The sequence below is a fragment of the Cervus canadensis genome, chromosome 22 (genome assembly GCF_019320065.1).
Source record: "Cervus canadensis isolate Bull #8, Minnesota chromosome 22, ASM1932006v1, whole genome shotgun sequence".
Lineage (NCBI taxonomy): Eukaryota > Metazoa > Chordata > Mammalia > Artiodactyla > Cervidae > Cervus > Cervus canadensis.
The window spans coordinates 12,227,106-12,251,248 of NC_057407.1; the positions used below are offsets into that span (position 1 = coordinate 12,227,106).

Genomic DNA, 24,143 nt, shown 5'->3' on the forward strand with positions numbered 1-24,143 from the left:
ATAAACATTTGTTGACCCAACACAGGAGCACCTCAAGGCAAATGCTAATAGCCATAAAAGGGGAAATTGACAGTAACAGTAATAGTGGAGACTTTTCAACCCACTTACACCAATGGACAGATCACACAGACAGAAAATATATAAGGAAACGCAAGCTTTAAATGACACAATAGACCCAACAGATTTAACGGACATAGAACATTTCTTTCAAAAGTGGTAGAATACACTTTCTTTTCAAGTGCACGTGGAACATTCTCTAGGATAGATCACATCTTGGGTCAGAAATCAAGCCTCACTAAATTTAAGAAAACTGAAATTCTGTCAGAGATCTCTTCCAATCATACTATGAGATTAGACATCATTCACAGGGGGAAAAAAAACTATGAAAAACATAAACACATAGAGGCTAAATAATATGCTATTATTAACCAAGAGATCACTGAAGAAATTAAAAAGGAAAAAGGAAAAAAACACACAGAGGACTTCCCTGGTGGTCCGGTGGCTGAGAATCTTCCTGCCAACGCAGGGGACAAGGGTGTGCTCTCTGGTTGGGGAAGACTCCACAAGCCGCAGAACAACTACGCGCGTGTGCCACAACCCCTCAGCCCGAGCTCTAGAGCTGGTAAACTTCAACTACTGAGCGTGCATGCCACAACTTCTGAAGCCCGCACGCTCTAGGGCCCATGCTCTGCAACAAGTCACTGCAACGAGAAGCCTGTGCCTGCGACCAGAGAGTAGCCCTAGGTCGCTTCAACTAGAGAAAGCCTGCACACAGCAGTGAGGATACAGAGCAGCCTAAAAAACCCCAGAAAACCAACCAAAAAGCCCCAAAGTAACAAATGACAATAAAAACACTGACCAAAAACCTCTGGGATGCAGAAAAAGCAGTTCTAAGAAAGCAGCTTACAGCAATTCAATCTAGTCTCAAAAAGCAAGACGCTCAAGCAATCTAAGAAACAGCCCCAGTAGCACAGTGGATAAGAATCTGACTGCCAATTCAGAGGACACGGGTTTGACCCCTGGTCTGGGAAGATTCTACATGCTGCAGAGCAATTAAATGTGTGCCACAGCTACTGAGACCAGGCTCAAGAGCCCGCCGGCCACAACTACTGAACCTGCACGGCACAACTACCTAACCCTGAGCGCTCTAGGGCCCGCAGGTCACCACTGCTGAGCCTGCGAGCCTCAACTACAGAAACCTGCGCACCCTGGAGCCGGCATGCCCCCGCGACTGAAGCCGCGCGCTGCAGCCACTGAGCCTGCGCACCTAGAGCCCACGTTCTGCAACGAGAGAAGCCGCCGCACCACGACAAAGAGTAGCCCCCACTCACGGCAACCGGAGAAAGCCGCTGCAACAAAGACCCAGCCCAACCTAAATAAATAAATAAAAATAATTAAAAATATGTGTATGAAAAAAATCTAACCTCACACCTTAATCAGAGAAAGAAGGATAAAAAATTACCCAAAGTTAGTAAAAGAAATCAGAGATCAGAGCAGAAATAAATGAAGCAGAAATAAAGAGAATAACAAAGATCAATAAAATCAACAGTTGGTTCTTTGAAAAGGTAAATAATATTAATAAATCTCAAGGAGACTCATCAAGAAAAAAGGGAGAGGGTTCAAATCACTAAAATTTGAAATGAAAAGAGGAAAAGTTACAACTGACATGGCAGAAATACAGAAAATCCTAATAGACGACTAGAAGCAACTATATACCAATAAAATGGACAACCTGGAAGAAACTGACAAATTCTTAGAGAGGGACAACCTTCTAAGACTGAACCAGGAAGAAACAGAAAGGCATGAAGACATCAATCACACGAACAGTAATTGAAACTGTCATTAAAAATGTTTTCAGTTCAGTCTCTCAGTCACGTCCAATTCTTTGCGACCCCATGAACCGCAGCACACCAGGCCTCCCTGTCCATCACCAACTCCCTGAGTCCACCCAAACCCATGTCCATTGAGTTGGTGATGCCATCCAACCATCTCATTCTCTGTTGTCCCCTTCTCCTCTCGCCCTCAATCTTTCCCAGCATCAGGGTCTTTTCCAGTGAGTCAGCTCTCCGCATCAGGTGGCCAAAGTATTGGAGTCTCAGCTTCAACATCAGTCCTTCCAATGAACACCCAGGACTGATCTCCTTTAGGATGGACTGGCTGGATCTCCTTGCAGTTCAAGGGACTCTCAAGAGTCTTCTCCAACACCACAGTTCAAAAGTATCAACTCTTCTGTGCTCAGCTTTCTTTATAGTCCAACTCTCACCACCATACATGACCACAGGAAAAACCATAGCCTTGACTAGATGGATCTTTGTTGACAAAGTAATGTCTCTGCTTTTTAATATGCTGTCTAGGTTGGTCATAACTTTCCTTCCAAGGAGCAAGGTCTTTTAATTCCATGGCTGCATCACCATCCACAGTGATTTTGGAGCCCAGAAAAATAAAGTCAGCCACTGTTTCCCCATCTATTTGCCATGAAGTGATGGGACCACATGCCATGATCTTAGTTTTCTGAATGTTGAGCTTTAAGCCAACTTTTTCACCTTCATCAAGAGGCTCTTTAGTTCTTCTTCACTTTGTGCCATAAGGGTGGTGTCATCTGCATATCTGAGGTTATTGATATTTCTCCTGGCAATCTCGATTCCAGCTTGTGCTTCTTCCAGCCCAGCGTTTCTCATGATGTACTCTGCATAGAAGTTAAATAAGCAGGGTGACAATATACAGCCTTGACGTACTCCTTTTCCTATTTGGAACCAGTCTGTTGTTCCATGTCCAGTTCTGTTGCTTCCTGACCTGTATACAGGTTTCTCAAGAGGCAGGTCAGATGGTCTGGTATTCCCATCTCTTTCAGAATTTTCCACAGTTTATTGTGATCCACACAGTCAAAGGCTCTGGCACAGTCAATAAAGCAGAAATAGATGTTTCTCTGCAACTCTCTTGCTTTTTCGATGATCCAGCGGATGTTGGCAATTTGATCTCTGGTTCCTCTGCCTTTTCTAAAACCAGCTTGAACATCTGGAAGTTCATGGTTCATATATTGCTGAAGCCTGGCTTGGAGAATTTTGAGCATTACTTCACTAGCGTGTGAGATGAGTGCAACTGTGTTAAAAATCTTGTAACAGACAAATATCCAGGACTAGATGGCTTCACAAACAAATTCTATCAAATATATAAAGAGCAAACGCCTATCCATCTCAAACACTTTCAAAAAACGGCAGAGGGAGGAACACTCTCAAACTCAGTCAGTGTGACCACCATTACCCCGATACCAAAGATTTCATAAAAAAAGAAAATTGCAGACCAGTATCACTGATGAACACAGACAGAAAAACCTCCCAAAACACTAGAAAATAGAATTCAACAACACACTAAAATGATCTACACCATGATCAAGTGGAATATATCCCAGGGATGCAAATCAGTGTGATATACCATATCAACAAATTAAAGAATAAAAAACATAAGACCAACTCAATAGGTGCAGAACGCACTTTTGACAAAATTCAACACCTATTTATGACAAAAACTCTCCAGGAAGTGGGCACAGCGGGAACCTACCTCAACATAATACAGGCTATATATGACAAACTCGCAGCAAACATTATTCTCAATGGTGAAAAAAAATGAAAACATTTCTTGTAAGATCAGGAACAAGAGAAGGATGTCCACTCTCACAATTCTTATTCAACATAGCCTTGGAAGTCCTAGCCACAGCAATCAGAGAAGAAAAAGAAATAAAAGGAATACAAATTGGAAAATAAGTAAAACTGTCACTGTTTGCACAAGACATGATACTATACACAGAAAATCCTAAACACCAGAAGACTATTAGAGATAATCAATTTGGTAAAATTTCAGGATACAAAATTAATGTACAGAAATCTCTTGCATTCTCACACCCCAACAAAAACTTGCAGTAAGAGAAATGAAGGAAACAATCCTATTTAACACTGCAACAAAAAGAATAAAATACCTAGGAATAAACCTAAGGAGGCAGAAAACCTGTACTGAAAAAACTATAAAACACTAACAAATGAAATCAAGATGACACAGATGGAGATATATGCCACGTTCTTGACTGGAACAATAAAGTGAAAATGATTATATTACCCAGAACACTCTACAGATTCAGTACAATCCCTATGAAACTAACAATGATACTCTTAACAAAAAATGTTACCATGTGTATGGAAACAAAAAAGACTCTAAATAGCCAAACCCATCTTAAGAAAGAAAAATGAAACTGGAGGATTCAGGCACCCAACTTCAGACCGCACTACAAAGCTACAAGAGCCTTCCCTTGTGGTCCAGTGGTTAAGATTCCGCCTGCCGATGCAGGAGACACAGGTTCGAGCCCTGTTCCAGAAAAGATCCCACATGCCAAAGGACCATTAAGTCTGTTCATCACAACCACTGAAGTCCGCACTCTATAGAGTCCTTGCCCTGAAGAGAGAGAAGCCACTGCAACTAGAGAGGAGCTCTCTTGGCTGCAACTGGAGAGCACCTATGCGCAGCAATGAAGACCTAGTGTAGCCAAAAATAAATTTAAAAAAAAAAAAAAAAAAAAAGGCTACACTAATCATGACAGTTAGGTATGGCACAAAAACAAAACACAGATCAGTGGTGCAGAACAGAAAGCCCAGAGATAAACCCACCCAGAAATTAGTGACTGTTTTGTCACCTAATTAGGTAATTGATTACAAAAAATTAACATTACAAAAATTACAAAAAATTTAAACAATCAAAATATATAAAAGAGCCCATGGAGCTCAATATTCAGAAAACAAACAACCCAATCAAACACTGGCTGAGAGGCTTCTCTGGTGGTCCAGGGGCTATGACTCTGCATTCCCAGTACAGGGGGCTGTGATTTGATCCCAGGGCAGGGAACTAGACCCCACATGCTACAGCCAAGACCTGGTGCAGCCAAATAAATAAATATCTTTTTTAAAAAATGGCCAAAAGGCCTGATAGAGAACTCTCCAAGGAAGACATACAGATGGCCAAGAAGCAGATAAAAAGATACTCAACATTATGAATTATTAGAGAAATACAATGAGGTATCACCTCACACCTATCACAATGGCCTTCATCAAAAAATCTACACAGAATAAATGCTGTAGAGGGTGTGGAAAAGAGAACCTTCTTACAATGTTCAGTTCAGTTCAGTCGCTCAGTCGTGTCCGACTCTTTGCGACCCCATGAATCGCAGCACGCCAGGCCTCCCTTTCCATCACAAACTCCTGGAGTTTATTCAAACTCATGCCCATCAAGTCAGCGATGCCATCCAGCAGGTAAAACTGGTACAGCCACTGTGGACAATGGTATGGAGGTTACTTAAAAAACTATAAAGAGAACTATCACAGCACCCAGCAATCTCACGACTGGGCATACAACCTGAGAAAACCATAATCCAAAAGGACACATACATCCCAGTATTCACTGCTTCAGTATTTACAACAGCCAGGATGTGGAAACAACCCATCTATGGAAACCTGAATGGATAAAGAAGCCGCGGCACATGCATACAATGGAATATTACTCAGCCCTAAAAGGAAGGAAACCGGGTCCTGTAGTGATATAGATGAACCTAGTGTATGTCATAGAGTGAAGTAAGTCAGAAAGAGAAAAACAAGTTTCATATATAAACACATATACCTGGAATCTAGAAAAGCAGTACAGATGAACATACCTGCAGAGAGTGAACAGAGACATAGAGAACAAATCTGTACGCACAACGGGGGAAGCAGAGGGTGGAGTGAAGTCAAAGAACAGCACTGAAATGGACACAGGCCCACGTATAAAACAGAGCGCGACGGGAAGCTGCCGTCCAACACAGGGAGCCCGCCACACTGCTCTGGGACGGCCTGGTGGGGTGACAGGCGGGGGCGTGGGAGGGAGGCTCCAGAGGAGACCCATGTGTACTTAGAGCCGATTCATGCTGCCATACAGGAGGAACTAACAAGACCCTGTAAAGCAACTAGAATCTAACTGAAGAGCAAAAAAAAAAAACCAACTGGAAATATTTGGAAATGAAGCAACAGACCAAAAAAAAAAAAAAAATCAATGTCCAAAATATACAATCGTGGAGCTCAATATCCGAAAACAAACAACAGGATCTAAACATGGGAGGAAGACCCAAGTAGACATCTCTCCAAAGAAGACACACAGATAGCTGAGAAGCACATGAAAAGATGCTTAATGTTACAGATTATTAGAGAAATGCAAATCAAAACTACAATGAGGCATCACCTCACACAGGTCAGAAGAGCCATCATCAAAAGCAACAAAGAGTAAGTGCTGGAGAAGGTATGGAGAAAAGGACACCCTCTTCTGACATTGGTGGTGGGAACATAAATTGAGACAGGAAGTATGTGAAGGTTCCTTAAAAAACTGTAAACAGAACTATAATATGATTCAGAAATTCCATGACTGGGCATATATCCTGAGAAAACCATAATTAAAAATGACACAAGTACCTCAAGGCTGACTGCAGTACAATTTACAAGCCAGAACAGGGAAATAATCTCAGCGTCTATCAACAGATGAATGGATAAAGAAACTGCGGTACATACATACAATGGAGTTATTATTCAGCCATTAAAAAGAATGAGACGGGGCCCCTTGGCAGAGATGTAGATGAACCTGGAGTAAGTGAGAAAGCCTGAAGTTAAGAGTCAGAAAGAAAAAAACAAACACTGTATATTAACATACAATGTTTATGTTAATATACTAACATGCTGCCCTTGGTCACTTCAGTCGTGTCCGACTCTTTGCCACCCCAGGAACTGCAGCCCACCGGGCTCCCCTGTCCTTGGGGTTCTCCTGGCAAGAACAATGGAGTAGGTGGTCATTCCCTCCTCCTGGGGATCCTCCTGACCCAGGAATCAAACCAAGATTTCCTGCATCGCAGGCAGATTCTTTACCAGCTGTGCTACAAGGGAAGCCCATATTAACACACAGAGACATGGAATACAGAAAAGACATACAGACGACAGTACCTGCAGAGCAGGAACGTAACAGATGTCCATAACAGATTAGTTCCACACAGAGGGGAAAGGAGACGATGGGGTGAGTGGAAGAGCAGCACCGACATACTCACACTACCAAGAGTAAAACAGTAGCTAGAGTGAAGCTGCCGGATACCACAGGGAGCTAAGCTCGGTGATGGGTGAAGATCAAGAAGGGTGGGATGGTGAGGGTGGGAGGCAGGCTCAAGAGAGAAGGGATATATGCATACTTACAGATGATTCATGCTGCTTTACTGCAGAAACTAACACAAGATTGTAAAGTAATCGGACTCCACAGTGAAAAAAAAAATGGGAGAAAATATCTGCAAAGGACAAAGAATTAAGGTCAGACATACACAAGCAGATCATGGAGCTCAGTATCCAAAAAACAGAAACAGATCTAAAAATTCGAGGAAGACATAAGTAGACGTCTCTCCAAAGACAAACAGTTAGCCATGAAGCACATGAAAAGATGTCCAACATGACAAATTACTAGAGAAATCCAAATCAAACTACAATGAGGCATCACCACACACCAATCAACATGGCCATCATCAAAAAGAAATGTAAAAACAATAAATGCTGGAAAGGGTCTGGAGAAAAAGGTGCCCTCCTACAACTGTTCCTGGAAACATAAACTGATGTAGCCAGTAAGGAGAATAGCATGCAGGATCCTTAAAAAAACCACACACAGAACTACCGTATGATTCAATCATCTCATGATTCGACACATGCACTGAGAAAGCCATAATTCAAAACAAAACATGTACCCCAATATTCACTGCAGTACAATTTGCAGTAGCCAGTACATGGAAACATCCTGTCTATCAACAGATGAACAAAGGAAACTGTGATACAGATATACAATGGAATATTATACAGCCATTAAAAATGAAATTAGATTGCCTGTAGTGACAAAGATGAACCCAGACTATGTCACACAAAGTGAAGTAAGTCAGAGAGAGAAACAAATACTGTATATTAACACACGGGGGTGGAATGTGAAAAAAGGTATTCCACAAAGGTGCAATGTGGAATCTAGAGAAAAGGTATGGGTGAACCTTCTTTCAGGGCAGGAATTCAGAAACAAAGAGAACGAATTTCTGGACAGAGGGGTAGGAGGAGCCTGTGGGGCAAACTGAAGTAGCAGTACTGACACGGATAAACTACCGTGTAAAAACTACACAGCCACACAGCCATGCCGCACACGGGGCTCTCTCGGGGGGCTGTGAAAACCAAGAGGAGTCGGACGCTGACAGCGGGAGGGGGCTCGGGAGGGAGGACACAGATGTACACTTAGAGCTGATTCACGCTGTTGTGCAGCAGAAGCGAACAGCATTCTAATGCAATTAGACTCCGATTGAAAAGAAATAAAATTTGAAAAATGATGTGGTACAAATATACAATGAAAAACTACTCAGTCACTAAATGGAACAAAATCAGGTCACTTGTCGTGATGTAGATGCACCTAGAGCATGCCATGCAGAGTGAAGGAAGTCAGAAATAGAAAAACGCAGAGCGTACATTAACAGACTTCTGTGGAATCTGGAGAAGCAGTACAGACGAACCTGCCTGCAGGGCAGGAAGAGAGCTGCGGACACGCACGGTGGATTTGTTCGACAAGGAGCGAGGGGCAGACGGAAGAGGCGCACTGACGTGGACAAGTACCCGTGTATCACAGACAGCCGGTGGGGAGCCCAGCTCCAGGCTCCGCGACAACCTCCAGGGGTGAGACGCAGGCTCAAGAGGGAGGGCCTGTGTGTACACTTTTAACCAAACCATGCCGACGCACAGCAGAAACCAACAGCAGTGTAAAGCACTTATCCCTCGATTAAAAATAAATTTTAAAAAGAGGTGGTACTTATTTACAACTGAAGATTATGAGCCACAAAAAGAAGTAACTGTCACCTGGAGAGAGATTGATGGACACAGAGTTACCAGAGTCAATTAAATCAGAAATAAAAGGAAATGTCATATATTAACACATATGTGGAATCTAGGAAACGGTATAGATGAACCTATAATCAGGGCAAGAAGAGAAACACAGCTGTAGAAAATGGACTTGTGACACATTGGTGGAAGGAGAACGTGAAGAACTGAGAGTAGCACTGACATACACACGATACTACGTGTAAAAGAGAGCTACTAGAAGGCTGCCGGATATCACAGAAAGCTCAGCTTCATGCTCTGTGATGACCAAGAGGGCAGGACGCTGAGGGTGGGAGGGAGGCTCAAGACAGGGGGGACACATGTACACTTTTAACCGGCTGACACTGTTGTACGGCAGAAACAAGCAACTCTCTAAAGCAATTATACTCTAACTGAAAACTAAAACAACAAAAGAATGAGAAAAAATATATGCAAATGTTATAACACACAAATGATTACTCTCCAAAATATACAAACAGCTCATGGAGCTCAATATTCAAAAAACAAACCACCTAATAAAAAATGGCCAAAAGGCCGAGTAGACATCTCTCAAAGTAGCAGAAGATACTAAGAAGAGGTAGCAAAATACACAGAAGACCTATATCAAAAAGATCTTTATGACCTAGATAACCATGATGGTGTGATCACTCACCCAGAGCCAGACATCCTGGAATGCCAAGTCAAGTGGGCCTTAGGAAGCATCACTACGAACAAAGCTAGTGGGGGTGATGGAATTCCAGCTGAGCTATTTCAAGTCCTGAAAGATAATGCTGTCAAAGTGCTGCACTCAATATGCCAGCAAATTTGCAAAACTCAGCAGTGGCCACAGGACTGGACAAGGTCAGTTTTCATTCCAATCCCAAAGAAAGGCAATGCCAAAGAATGTTCAAACTACTGCACAATTGCACTCATCTAACAAACTAGCAAAGTAATGCTCAAAATTCTCCAAGTCAGGCTTCAACAACTTCCAGATGTTCAAGCTGGATTTAGAAAAGGTAGAGGAATTACAGATCAAATTGCCAACATCCGCTGGATCACCAAAAAAGCAACAGAGTTCCAGAAAAACATCTACTTCTGCTTTATTGACTATTCCAAAGTCTTTGACTGTGTTAATCACAACAAACTGTGGAAAATTCTTCAAGAGTTGGGAATACCAGACCACCTTATTTGCCTCCTGAAAAATCTGTATGCAGGTCAAGAAGCAAGAGTTAGAACTGGGCATGAACAACAGACTGATTCCAAATGGGGAAAGGAGTACGTCAAGGCTGTATATTGTAACCCTGCTTATTTAACTTCTATGCAGAGTACATCATGCGACATGCCGGGCTGGAGGAAGCACAAGCTGGAATCAAGATTGCAAGGAGAAATACCAATAACCTCAGATAAGCAGATGACACCACCCTCATGGCAGAAGGTGAAGAAGAACTAGAGTCTCTTGATGAAAGTGAAAGAGGAGAGTTAAAAAGTTGGCTTAAAACTCAACTTTGAGAAAACTAAGATCCTGGCATCTGGTCCTATCACTTCATGGCAAACAGATGGGGAAACAATGGAAACAGTGAGAGACTTTATTTTTGGGGTCTCCAAAATCATTGCACATGGTGACTGCAGCTACGAAATTCAAAGACGTTGCTCTTGGAAGAAAAGCTATGACCAATGTAGGCAGCATATTAAAAAGCAGAGACAGTGCTCGCTTCGGCAGCACATATACTAAAATTGGAACGATACAGAGAAGATTAGCATGGCCCCTGCGCAAGGATGACACACAAATTCGTGAAGCGTTCCATATTTTTCAGACACTACTGTACTTGAATGGTTAATAAAGCTGCACAGTGCAAAAAAAAAAAAAACAAAAAAAAGCAGAGACATTACTTTGCCGACAAAGGTCCATCTAGTCAAAGCTATGGTTTTTCTAGTAGTCATGTATGGATGTGAGAGCTGGACTATAAAGCAAGCTGAGTGCCGAAGAATTGATGCTTTTGAACTGTGGTGTTGGAGAGGATTCTTGGAGAAGGAGATCAAACCAGTCAATCCTAAAGGAAATCAGTCCTGAATATTCACTGGAAGGACTGATGCTGAAGCTGAAACTCCAATACTTTGGCCACCTGATGCGACGAACTGATTCACTGGGAAAAGTGCTGATGCTGGGAAAGATTGAAGGTGGGAGAAGGGGACAACAGAGGATGAGATGGTTGGATAGCATCACTGACGCAATGGACTCCGTGAGCTGGTGATGGACAGGGAAGTCTGGCGTGCTGCAGTCCATGGGGTCGCAGAGAGTCGGACCCAACTGAGCGACTGAACTGACAGAAGGCAGATATGCAGATGACCGAGAAGTAGATGAGTGATGCTCAGAACCACAATGAAGACATCTACACACAGTAAATGCTGAAGAGGGTGCAGGAAAGAGAACCGTCTTGCATTTCGGTCAGAAAGAAAACTGGTACAGCCACTATGGAAAATGGTATGCAGGTTACTAAAATAACTATAAGTAGAACTATCACAGCACCCAGCAATCCCGCGACTGGGCACATAACCTGAGAAAGCCATAATTTGAAAGGACACATGTATCCCAATACTCACTGCTACAGTATTCACAATAGCCAGGATGTGGAAATAACCTGTCTATGTGAAGTCAAAGTGTCAGTCGCTCATTCATGTCCAACTCTTTGCAAACCCCATGGACTGTAGCCCGCCAGGCTCCTCTGTCCATGGAATTCTCCAGGCAAGAATACTAGAGTGGCTTGCCATGCCCTCTTCCAGAGGATCTTCCCAACCCAGGGTTTGAACCAAAGTCTCTTGCACTGCAGGAGGAATTTTTTTTTTTTTTTAATCATCTGAGCCATCAGGAAACACAAATGGATAAAGAAGTTGTGGTACATATATAGAATGGCATATTACTCAACCATAAAAAGGAAGGAAATTGGGTCACTTGTCGTGATATAGATGATCCTAGTGTACATCATAAAGAGTGAGGTAAGTCACAGAGAAAAACAAATATCATATATTAACACATATAATTGGAATCTAGAAAACTGGCATAGATGAATCTACATGCTGGGCAGGGAGAGAGACGCAAAGGGAGAACACAGTGGGGAGGAGACTGTGGAGTGAACTGAAAGAGTAGCACCAATACGGATAAACCACCACGCATAAAACAGAGAGCTTCGGGAAGCTGCTGCACGCACAGGAGGCGCGGCGCTGCTCCGAGAGGACCAGTGGGGTGAGAGTCGGGGTGTGGGAGGAGGCTCCAGAGGGAGGAGACGTACGTGTACTTACGGCTGATTCACGCTGAGGTACAGCAGAATCCAGCGCAACGCTGGAGAGTAATTATCTTCCAAATTAAAAATAAATAAAAAACTGTGGTATGTATACACAGTGGAATATTAGTCATAAAAAGGAAGGCAACTGGGTCACTTGAAGGGATGTGGATAGACCTATGTTGTCATACAGAGTGAATAAATCAGAAAGAGAAAAAAATGCAGGACATGAACACATATATGTGGAACCTAGAAACAGATTTCAGTCGATCTGCAGGGCAAGAACAGATGTGCCAGTGGACAGACAGGTGAGACAGGAGAGGAGGAGCGGGTGCGGCGAGCTGAGACAGCCACCGCCGCACACACACCAGCGTGTAGAACAGGGAGCTGGAGACTCCATACACCCCAGGGAGGCCAGCTCGGTGTCCTGTGAGGACCAAGAGGTCAGAACGGTAAGGACAGGAGACAGGCTGAAGAGGCAAGAGACAGATGTCTATTTATCGCCGATGCATACTGCTGCACATCAGAAACCAACAAAACATTGGAAGTGACTGGACTCTGACCAAAAACTGAAAAAACAAGAGGGGTGGGCTATTTGGAAACGCAGCAACGGACAACAAATCGTTGTCTAAAACATACAAGGAGATCGTGGAGCTCAATATCCAAAAGCAAACAACCAGATCTAAAAATGGGAGGAAGGCCAAAGTAGATGTCTCAGATAGCTGAGAAGCACATGAAAAGATGCTCAACGTTACAGATTATTAGAGAAATGCAAGTTAAAACTACAATGAGGTACCACATGATATGGGTCAGAATGGCCCATCACCAAAGGAAAAAAAAAATCCACTAACAATAAATGCTGAAGAAGGTGTGGAGAGAAGGGCGCCCTCTTGCACTGTTGCTGGGAATGTAAACTGATAGAGTCAATACGGAGGTTCCTTAAACAACTACAACTAGATCCACAATATGATCCAGAAATCCCACGACTGGGCATATATCCTGAGAAAATCATGATTAAAAATGACACTTGTACCCCAAGGTTCACTGCAGTATGATTTATAAGCCAGGACACGGAACAATCTCAAAGTCTGTCAACAGATGAATGGATAAAGAAACTGTGGTACATATACACAGTGGAATGTTACACAGCTATTAAAAGGAATGAAACTGGATCACTTGTAGTTTTGTAGATGCCTCTAGAGTATGTCAAACAGAGTGAAGTCAAACAGAGAAACAAATATCGTACATTAACACACATATGTGGAATCTAGAAAAAAGGTATAGATGAACCCACATGCAAGGCAAGAACAAGGACGAAGAAAGACAACAAATTTGTACGCATAGTGAGGGAAGAAGAGGGTGGGGTGAATTGGAAGGGAAGCGCTGATATGGATAAACTATCACGTAAAAAATACAAAGCTAATGAGAAGCTGCTGGATAACACAGTTTGGTACACTGTGAAAACCAAAAGGGGTGGGATGGTGATGGTAGGAGGGAGGGTCATGAAAGGGGATATATATATACACACACACTTATAGTTGATCCACCTTGTTCTATAGCAGAAACTAACAACATTGTAAAGCAATTCTACACCAACTGAAAACAAATACATTAAAAAAAAAAAACGAAGCGGGGTGTGTGTGTGTGTGTATATATGCGCAAAGGAAAATTATTCAGCCACAAAAAGGAATAAAATTGGTGTAATTTGTAGAAATATGGACTTGGAGCTGTCATACGGAGTGAAGTCAGTCCGAAAAGACAAAAGAAAATATCATATCTTAATACTTATATGGGGAACCCAGAAAAATGATACAGAAGAACTGATTTTCAGAGCAGGAATAGAGCTGCAGACATATAGAAGGAACTTGTTGAAATAGTCCAGGAAGGAGAGGGTGGGGTTAATTGAGCAACTATAGCCTTGACATATATACATGGTCATGTACAACACAGAAATCTAATGGGAAGCTGCTATACAACCAAGGGAGCTCAGTTCTCTGCTCTGTGATGACCTAGATGGGTGGGACTGGGAAGGGGGTGGGAGGGAGTAGCCAGAGGAAGATATATATATATGTGTGTGTGTGTATATGTATGATTCTCCTTGATGTGCAGCAGAAACCAACACAACACTGGAGAGCGATTATTCTCCAATTCAAAATAAATTTTAAACACGTGGTATGTATATACAATGGAATATTATTCAACCATAAAAACAAAGGAAACTGGATCATGTGTAGAGACGTGGACAGACTTAGTGCTGTCATACAGAGTGAACAAATCGAAAGAGAAAAAAATATCATAGGTGACACATATATGTGGAATCTAGAAGTAGTGTTATAGATGAACCTCTCTATGGGGCACGCGGGGAAGGAGAGGGTGGGGCACGCTGACAGAGGAACAGACGTGTAGACTACCACGTGTGAAACGGACAGCTAGCGGGAAGCTGCCAGATCCCACAGGACGCCGGGCTCGGGGCTCTGTGAAGATCAGCAGGGGTGGGGTGGTGAGGGTGGGACGGAGGCGCAAGACAGGGGGGATAACATGAACACTTAGAGCTGATCGACACTGTTGCACAGCAGAAAACAACGACATTGTAAAGAAAACATACTTCAAGCAAAAACTAAAACAGAACAAAAAAAGGGAGAAAATATTTGCAAATGTAACAACACACGAATGATTAATTTTCAAAATGTACAAACAGCTCATGCAGTTCCATATCCAAAAAACAAACAACCTAATCAAAAAATGCCCGGAATATCTAAATGGACATCTCTGAAAGCAGATATAGAGACAGCCAAGAAGCGGATGAAAAAGATGTTCAACATTAAGAGTTATTAGAAAAATGCAAATCAAAACTACAATGAAGTATCACCTCACATCTGTCAGAATGGCCATCATCAAAAAATCTATACAGAGGAAGTGCTACAGAGTGTGTGGAAAAGAGAGGCTTCCTGCACTGCTGGGGGAATGTAAACTGCTAAAGCCACCATGGAGAATGGTAGGTAGGTTACAAAAACTATCAAGAGAAGGACCACACCACCCAGCGAGCTCACAGCAGGACATGTGAGAAAACCGTAATTCAAAAGGACAAACATATCCCAATATTCACTGCAGCAGTATTTACAATAGTCAGGTTGTGGAAATAACCTGTCTAGCAAAACATGAATGGATAAAGAAGTTATGGTACATATATATGCAATGGAATATTACTCAGCCATAAAAGGGAAGGAAATTGGGTCACTTGTAGTGATGTAGATGAACCTAGTGTACATCATGAGGAGTGAAAACAGAAAAACAAATATCCTATATTAACACATAAAACTGGAATCGAGAAAAGCGGTACCGACGAATCTACATGCTGGGCAGGAACAGAGATGCAGAGAAAGAACGAATGTGTGCACACAGCAGGGGAAGGAGGGCGGAGTGAACTGACGGAGCAGCACTGACATGGACACACTGCCGCGTGTAAAACAGAAAGCTCTGGGAAGCCGCGGTCATGGGGCGCCCAGCACACGGCTCTTTGGTGACCTAGTGGGCTGAGAGTCAGGGGTGTGAGAGGGAGGCCCCAGAGCAAGGAGACATATGTGTACTTACAGCTGATTCATGCTGATGTGCAGAAGAGATGAACACAGCATTGGAAAGCAATTATCCTCCAATTCAAAATAAATGTAAAAAATGTGGTACGTATATACAGTGGAGTATTAGTCATAAAAATGAAGGAAACTGGGTCATTTGTAGGGATATGGATAGACCTAGTGTTGCCATACAGAGTGAATAAATCAGAAAGAAAAATATCATATGTGAACACATATATGTGGACTCTAGAAACAATGTCACAGATTAACCTATTTTCAGGGCAGAAACAGTGCCACCGACATACAGAATGGACAGGTGGACACAAGGGGAGAAGCAGAGGGTGTGCGGCCCGGACACATACGCATCACGCGTCACGCAGGGAGCCGGTGGGGCGCGCCAGTGCGCCACGGGAGCTCACCTTGGTGCTCCGTGATGATCCACAGGGGTGGGATCGTGAGGGAGGGAGTGGGGCTTAAGAAAGAAGGGATGTGTGTACAGTTACAGCTGATTCATACAGCCGTATAGGAGACACGAAAACAACGTAAACAACTAGAGTCCAACTGAAACTAAAAAAAAGGGGGGAGAATATTTGTTAATGAAGCAACGGATGAAGAATCAACATCCAAAATATACAAGGAGGTAGTGGAGCTCAATATCCAAAAATCAAACAACTGGATCTAAAAATGGGAGGAAGACCTAAGTAGACCTCTCTCCGAAGAAGACATACGGATAGCTGAGAAGCACGTGAAAAGATGCTCAACACTGCAAATTACTACAGAAATACACATCAAAACTACAATGAGGCATCACCTCACACAGGTCAGAATAGCTCATTGTCAAAAAAAAAAAAACCCATAAACAATTAAGGCTGAAGAGGATGTGGAGAGAAGGGCACCCTCTTGCACTGTTGATGGGAATGTAAATTGATACAGTCAGTATGAAGAATAGTAAAGGTTGCTTAAAAAACCATAAACAGAACTACATATGATCCAGAAATTTAAGACTGGGCATATATCCTGAGAAAACAATAATTCAAAATGACACTCACCGCAGTACAACGTACAAGAGCCAGGCCATGGACACAACCTAAAGGCTGTCAACACATGAACGGATAAAGCAGCTGTGGTTCCCACGTACAAAGGGATACTACTCGGCGTTAAAAGGAACAAAATGGGGTCACTTGGCAGAGATGTAGATGAGCCTAGAGTATGTCATACAGAGTGAAGTAAGTCAGAGAGAAACAAATATCATATACTAACAAACATACGTAGAAACTAGAAGAAAGGTACAGATGAACCTACCTGCAGGGCAGGAACAGAGACAAAGAAAGAGGATGAATTTGTGCTCCCAGCAGGGGAATAAGGGGGTGGGCAAACTGAAAGAGTAGCAAGGACATGGATAAAATACGTGTCAAAAATAAACAGCAAACAGGCAGCTGGCGAATACGCACAGAGCTGTTTGGTGCTCTGTGAAAACCACAGGGGTGGGAGGCTCGCGAGGCGGGGATGCACGTATACTTTTAGTTGATCCACCTTGTTGGGCAGCGGAAACTAACAATTCTGTGTCACGTTTATATACCAGCTGAAAAGAAATAAAATTTTAAAAAAATGTCGTACATATATACACAATCATAAATTAGTCATAAAAAAAGGAACATAATCATGTCATTTGTAGAAATGTGGATGGACCCAGAGCTGTCATATAGAGCCACGTCAGTCAGAAAGACAAAAGAAATACCGTATATTAACACATATATGTGGAATCTAAAAAAATGATGCAGATGAACCTATTTTCTGGGCAGCGATAGGGCAGCAGATGTAAAGAATGAACTTGCGGACACAGGCAAGGAAGGAGACAGTGGGGTGAACTGAGAAACTAGCCTTGACATTTCTACACTGTCATGTCTAAAATAGAGATCAAGGCGGAAGCCGCTGTAGGACAGAGGAGTTCAGTTCTCTGCTCAGTGATGACCTAGAGGGGCAGGGACAGGGCTTGGGTGGGAGGCAGGCTCCAGACAGAGGAGATACATGTGTACTTACAGCTGATTCTCACTGATGTGGAGCAGAAACCAATATGACACTGGAAAGCAATTATACTCCAATTAAGAATAAATTTAAAAAATGTGATTTGTACACACAATGGAATATTACTCAACCATAAAAAGGAAGGATATTGGGTCATTTGTAAAGATGTGGATGGGCACAGTGCTGTCATATAGAGTGAATACACCAGAAAGAGAAATATATTATAAATGTATCATATTATGTTATATATATGTATATATAACACATACATGTGGACTCTAGAACTAGTATTACAGATGAACCTATTTGTAGGGTAGGAATAGAGCCATGCTAAAATGGCCTTTGACAGTGTGAATGCCAATAAACAGTGGAAAATTCTTAAAGACATGGGAAGACCAGACCACCTTACCTGCCTCCTGAGAAACCTGTATACAGGTCAAGAAGCAACAGTTAGAAACAGACATGGAACAACAGACTGGTTCAAAATTGGGAAAGGAGTACGTCAAGGCTGTATATTGTCACACTGCTTATTTAATTTACACACAGAGTACCTCATGGGAAATGCCTGGCTACATGAATCACAAGCTGGAATCAAGATTACCAGGAGAAATATCAATAACCCCAGGTATGCAGATGACACCACACTAATGGCAGAAAGGGAAAGTGAAAGAGAAGAGAGAAAAAGCTGGATTTAAACTCAACATTCAAAAAGCTAAGATCATAGCCTCTAGTCCCATCACTTCATGGCAAATAGATGGGGGAAAAGTGGAAACAGTAGCAGATTTTATATTCTTGGATTCCAAAATTACTGTGGACAGTGACTGAAGCCATGAAATTAAGACACTTGCTGCTTGGAAGAAAAGCTATGACAAACCTAGACAGCATATTAAAAAGCAGAGACATACTTTGCTGACAAAGTCAAAGCTATGGTGTTTCCAGTAGTCACGTACGGATGTGAGAGCTGGACCATAAAGAAGACTGAGCACCAAAGAACTGATGCTTTCAAATTGTGCTGCTGGACAAGATTCCTGAGAGTCCCTGGACAGCAAAGAGATTGAGCCAGTTAATTCTAAAGGAAATCAGCCTTGAATAGTCAGTGGAAGGACTGATGCTGAAGCTCCAATATTCTGACCACCTGATTCAAAGAGCTGAATCATTGGAAAAGACCCTGCTGCTGGGAAAGACTGAGGGCAGGAGGAGACGGGGACGACAGAGGATGAGATGGTTGGATGGCACTACCAACCTAACGGATGAGTCTGAGCAAACTCCAGGAGAGACAGTGAAGGACAGGAAAGCCTGGCATGCTGCAATCCATGGGGTTGCAAAGACTTAGCGGACAGAACTTAGCGACTGAACACCAAAAACAACACAAAGAGCCACAGGTGTAGAGAATGGGCACGTGAACACACTCGGGGAAGGAGAGGGTGGGGCACGCTGACAGAGGAGCCCTGATACGTCCACTACCACGTGTGAAACGGACAGCTAGCGGGAAGCTGCAGGATCCCACAGGACACTCGGCTCGGGGCTCTGTGAAGATCAGGAGGGGTGGGGTGGTGAGGGTGGGAGACTCAAGGCAGAGGGGATATATGTACACTTACAGCTGACTGACACTGTTGTACAGCAGAAACTAATTACACCGTAGTTACTTTTCCATTGAAAAGTTTTAAAAAAAAAATGGGAGAAAATATTTTCAGATGATAAAATACTCGCCAAAATACACAAACAGCTCATGGAGCTCAATATCCAAAAAACAAACCAAAAAACCTAAACAGACACCTCTCAAGGTAGATATACAGATGGCTGAGAAGCAGATGTGAAGATGCTTATCATGAATTATTAGAGAAATGCAAATCAAAACTACAGTGAGATATCACCTCACACCTGTCACAATGGCCATCACCTAAAAATCTACAAATAAATGCTGCAGAGGGTGTGGAGAAGAGAACCCTCTCACACTGTTAGTAGGAATGTAAACTGGTAAAGCCACTATGGAGAATGGTATGGAGGTTCCTTAAAAGACTATAGAAAGAACTATCACAGCACCCATCCACCCAACGACTGGGCATATACCCTAGAAAATCGTAATTCAAAAGGACACATGTATCCCAATGTTAAATGCAGCAGTATTTACAATAGCCAGGATGTGGAAACCACCTGTCTAGGGAAACATGAATGGATAAAGAAATTGTGGTACATAATACGGAAATGAATATTACTCAGCCATAAAAAGGAAGGAAATTGGGTCACTTGCAATGATGTAGACGAATCCAGTGTACGTCATAAAGAGTGAAGTAAGTCAGAAAGAGAAAAACAAGTCTCATATTTTAACATATATTTGGAATCTAGAACAACAGTACAGATGAACCTACTTGCAGGGCAGGAATTGTGACACAGACAGAGAACAAATTTGTAGACACAGCAGGCGAAGGAGCGGGTGGAGTGAACTGAAAGAAGAGGGAAATGGATAAACCTCCAGGTGTACGATGGACAGCTGGTGGGAAGCTGCTGTGTAACACAGGGAGCTCAGCTCGGCGCTCTGTGGACACCCAGAGGGGTCAGACGGAGGCTCAAGAGGGAAGGGATACATGCATACTTACCGCCAATTCACGCTGATGTACAACAGAAGCCAACACAACATTGGAAACCAATTATCCTCCAATTAAAACAAAGATGCAGTACATATATACAATGGAATACTGCTCAGCAGTAAAATGGAACAAAACTGGGTCACCTGTCGGGATGTGGGTGGGTCTAGAGGTGTCATACAGAGTGAAGGAAGTCAGGTAAAACAAATACCGTGGATTAATGCACATATATATGGAATCTAGAAAAATGTTACAGATGAACCCATCTGTAGAGCAGGACCAGACATGCTGAGGTAGAGAGCAGATGTGCAGACACAGCAAGAGATGTGTGTTTAAAGCAACACAAATCAAAACCACCATATGGCATCACCTCACACCAGTCAAAGCGGCCACCATCAGAAAGTCTACACACAATAAATGCTGCAGAGGCTGTGGAAAAAACAGGAATCTTCTTGCACTGTTGTAGGGATGCAAATTGGTATAGCCACCATGGAGAATGGTGTGGCAGTTCCTTAAAAAACTACAAATAGAACTACCATACCACCAGGAATCCCATGACTGGGCATATACCCTGAGAAAACCACAGTTCAAAATAACACATGTATCCAGATATTCACTGCAGCAGTATTTATAACAGGCAGAATGTGGAGACCTAACTGTCTATGGAAAGATGAAGCTGTATACATACATATATACAATGTATATATTGTGTATACACACATATACAATGTATATATATATATACATACAATATATACAATGTACATATATACACATACACAATGGAATGCTCAGTTGTGGCTGACTCTTGCGTCCCCATAGGCTGTAGCCTACCAGGTCTCTCTGTCCATGGAATCTTTCAGGCAAGAATACTCGAGGGGGTTGCCACTTCCTCCTCTAGGAGATCTTCCTGACCCGGAGCCGAACCCGCACCTCTTGGATGGCCTACGCTGGCAGGGGGATTCTTTTACCACTGCACCACCTGGGAAGTGGCGCCACCACTAAATAGAGTGAAACAAGGTCTTCTGTAGACAAGTGGGCGGATCTAACATCTGTCATATAGAGTGAAGGAAGTTAGAAAAACAAATCCTGTGTATTAAGACAAATATGTGGAATCTAGAAAAATGGTAGTGTGTGTGTGTGTGTTAGTTCTCAGTTGTTTCCAGCTCTTTGTGACCCCATGGACCATAGCCTGCCAGGCTCCTCTATCCATAGAACTCTCTAGGCAAGAATACTGGAGTGGGTAGCCATTCCCTTCTCCAGAGGATCTTCCTGACCCAGAAAAATGGTAGAGATGAAGCTATCTTCAGGACAGCAATAGAGATGCAATGCAGAGAAGAAACATGTGGACACACGTGGAAAGGGCAGTGTGGGACGAACTGGAGATTAGGACTGGCATATATATACTAACATGTGTAAAATGGATGGGCAGTGGGGACCTCCTGTATGGTACACGGATCTCAGCTCTGAGATGACACATTTGGGTGAGATGTGGATGGAGGTGGGAGGGAGGTCCATGATGGAGGGGATAAATGTACATACACAGCTGATTCACTTTGGTGTTCACCAGAAACTAACACAGCATTGTTCAGCATTATATGCCAGTAGGAAAAAAAAAGGAAGATTGAGGAGTGAAAGGGGGAGAGTCTTGCGGAGGTTCTGAGCAGGGAATCCTTTCTGTCCCCCGTTTCTTGTTTGGAGGGAAGAGGCTCCAGCCAGCACGACCTTCTCTGATTTCCAAATAGAGATTCAAACAGTCACTTGCTGGGAAGAAAAAGGATGCAGAGACAGGGGAGGAACAGTCAAGAAACTACCTGAGCCAAGATTTGAGGAACCAGAGAAACTCATCAAGAGTAGGAGATTGGGACGTCCCTGGTGGTCCAGGGGTTAAGAATTCACCTTGCAATGCTGGGTTCGATCCCTGATTGGGGAACTAAGATCCCACATGTCTTGGAGTAACTAAGGCCATGTGCCCCAAATACTGAAGCCTGGACACCACAACTAGAGTCCATTTGCCTGAACAAAATATCGCACGTGATGCAACTAAGACCCGCTGCAGCCAAATAAATAAATAATAACAAAAGTGGGAGCCCCCTGAGATTAAATGAGCGCAGACCCTGCACACACCCTAATCTTAACAGGAGCCCCAGTCTAGAACCATTGTTATTAAAACTCCTCAGTGATTCCTCCCACGTTGGGAGATTGTATTTCGATGCAGGAACCTGCTGGAACCTTGCCTGGTAAAGCAATAAAGCTAATCTTTTCTACTTCACCCAGAATTGTCTCCGAGATTTGATCTGGCACCAGTGCACAGAGGCTGAATTTTCAGCAGCCACAGAACATTGCTAATTACGACAGGGGGGACGTGTGTGATGGGTTCTGGGCCACTGAGGACACAGTCAGAGCCACCCCGTCCCCTGGCTACTCCCAAGGGGCTGAGGATTCCCGGACTTGTTTGCCTTAGCCCCCCTATTTGTGCAGACGGGGAGGTGGGTGAGGAAAGGGCACGGGCTTTGAGGTGAGAGAGAAAACCAAGCCCTCTCTGGCTTGTGACCTCAGGAAAATCACCTCACCTTACATTTTGGGCCTCAGTTTCCTTGTGTCTAAAGGGGAAATAAAAATGGTATCAAACTACAGAATAAATAGGAGAGTCCCACAGAACATGCTCTGGGCAGCATTCTTGCCTGGACCCTCGGCAAATGTAGGATTAAATGGGCAATGCCCCTATGGAGCCCATACCTCCTGACCTCGATTTCCCTCAAAGAAACAGGGTTTGCAGGGGGTCAGAGGGGAGCAGGCAGGACTAGGAGCACACACAGGGTGCCTTCTGGGGCCTCCAGGTGGCCCGGTTCCTGAGACCTCTAGCCCATGGCTGAGGCCCAAACAGCCCAGGCCTCCAGGGAATTAATTTCTGTCTCAGACACAACCAGCTGTGATTCGAAGCAGACGCCTGTGGCCAAGCAGCAGATATTCGCCTTGGAGGCCCCTAAGGAACAAGGTGTCCACCCCCACCCCTTGTCCTTTGGAGCCCAGCACAGCACGTGGGTGGGGGAACAGGTGTGGCTGGTTCCTCTCGTGGCCCTGGGGCCTGGTGGAGCAGCCGCTCCAGACTCGTGGGTGCAGATGGAACACTCCTCACCTGGGTACACAGGAGACCCAGCTGCCTGCAGCTCTCTTGGAAGCTAAGCGCTTCTGCAACATCCCTTCCCAACGGTCCCGAGTTCCTGGGTGTCAACTGTGACTCTCAGTACAAAGTCTAGTAGTTCCCTGGGGGGGAGAGGTCTGCTTGGCAGTGCAGCCCCTTGCTGGCACTGACTTCTGGCCAAATTCAGGCTTTCACCTCTGCCCCAGAGGATGTTCCCAGGGATGGACAATCCTCCCAGGAACAAAGGAGGATGGGGAAGCAGCCCACAGACCAAGGCTCCTGAGACCCAGCTTCTACGGTGAGAAAACCATAGGTCTGGGTCCCACAAAGTCCCAGTTTCTTCCACAAGGCTGCAGTGGTGCAGAGAGCCAGGTGAAGATACACACTTCCCCTTGTACCAGCCCCCCAAGTTCACTGGTCTCACTGTGCAGGCCCAGCTTCCAGGCCACCCCTTCCCCATGGCAGCCATGAGACTCACTCATGGGGGCCATTCTCCTGCTGCTTCTGGGTCCTCAATCTTTTTGGCACCAGGGATAATTTTTTCATGGACGGGTTGGGGGTGGGGGGATGGTTTCGAGATGATTCAAGCACATTACGTCTATTATGTACTTTATTTCTAT

General features: G+C 43.7%; 1 protein-coding gene and 1 non-coding gene across 4 annotated transcripts in view; one reads left to right on the plus strand and one right to left on the minus strand.

Annotated features, from left to right (window-relative positions):
• The window catches only part of NT5DC2 (5'-nucleotidase domain containing 2), a 53,646-nt gene that overhangs the window by 27,193 nt on the left and 2,310 nt on the right, over positions 1–24,143 (minus strand). The gene's annotated exons all lie outside the window — the stretch shown is intronic.
• On the plus strand, positions 10,623–10,729 carry LOC122425250. Its single transcript, XR_006264786.1, has one exon. It is a non-coding gene; the product is annotated as a U6 spliceosomal RNA (small nuclear RNA).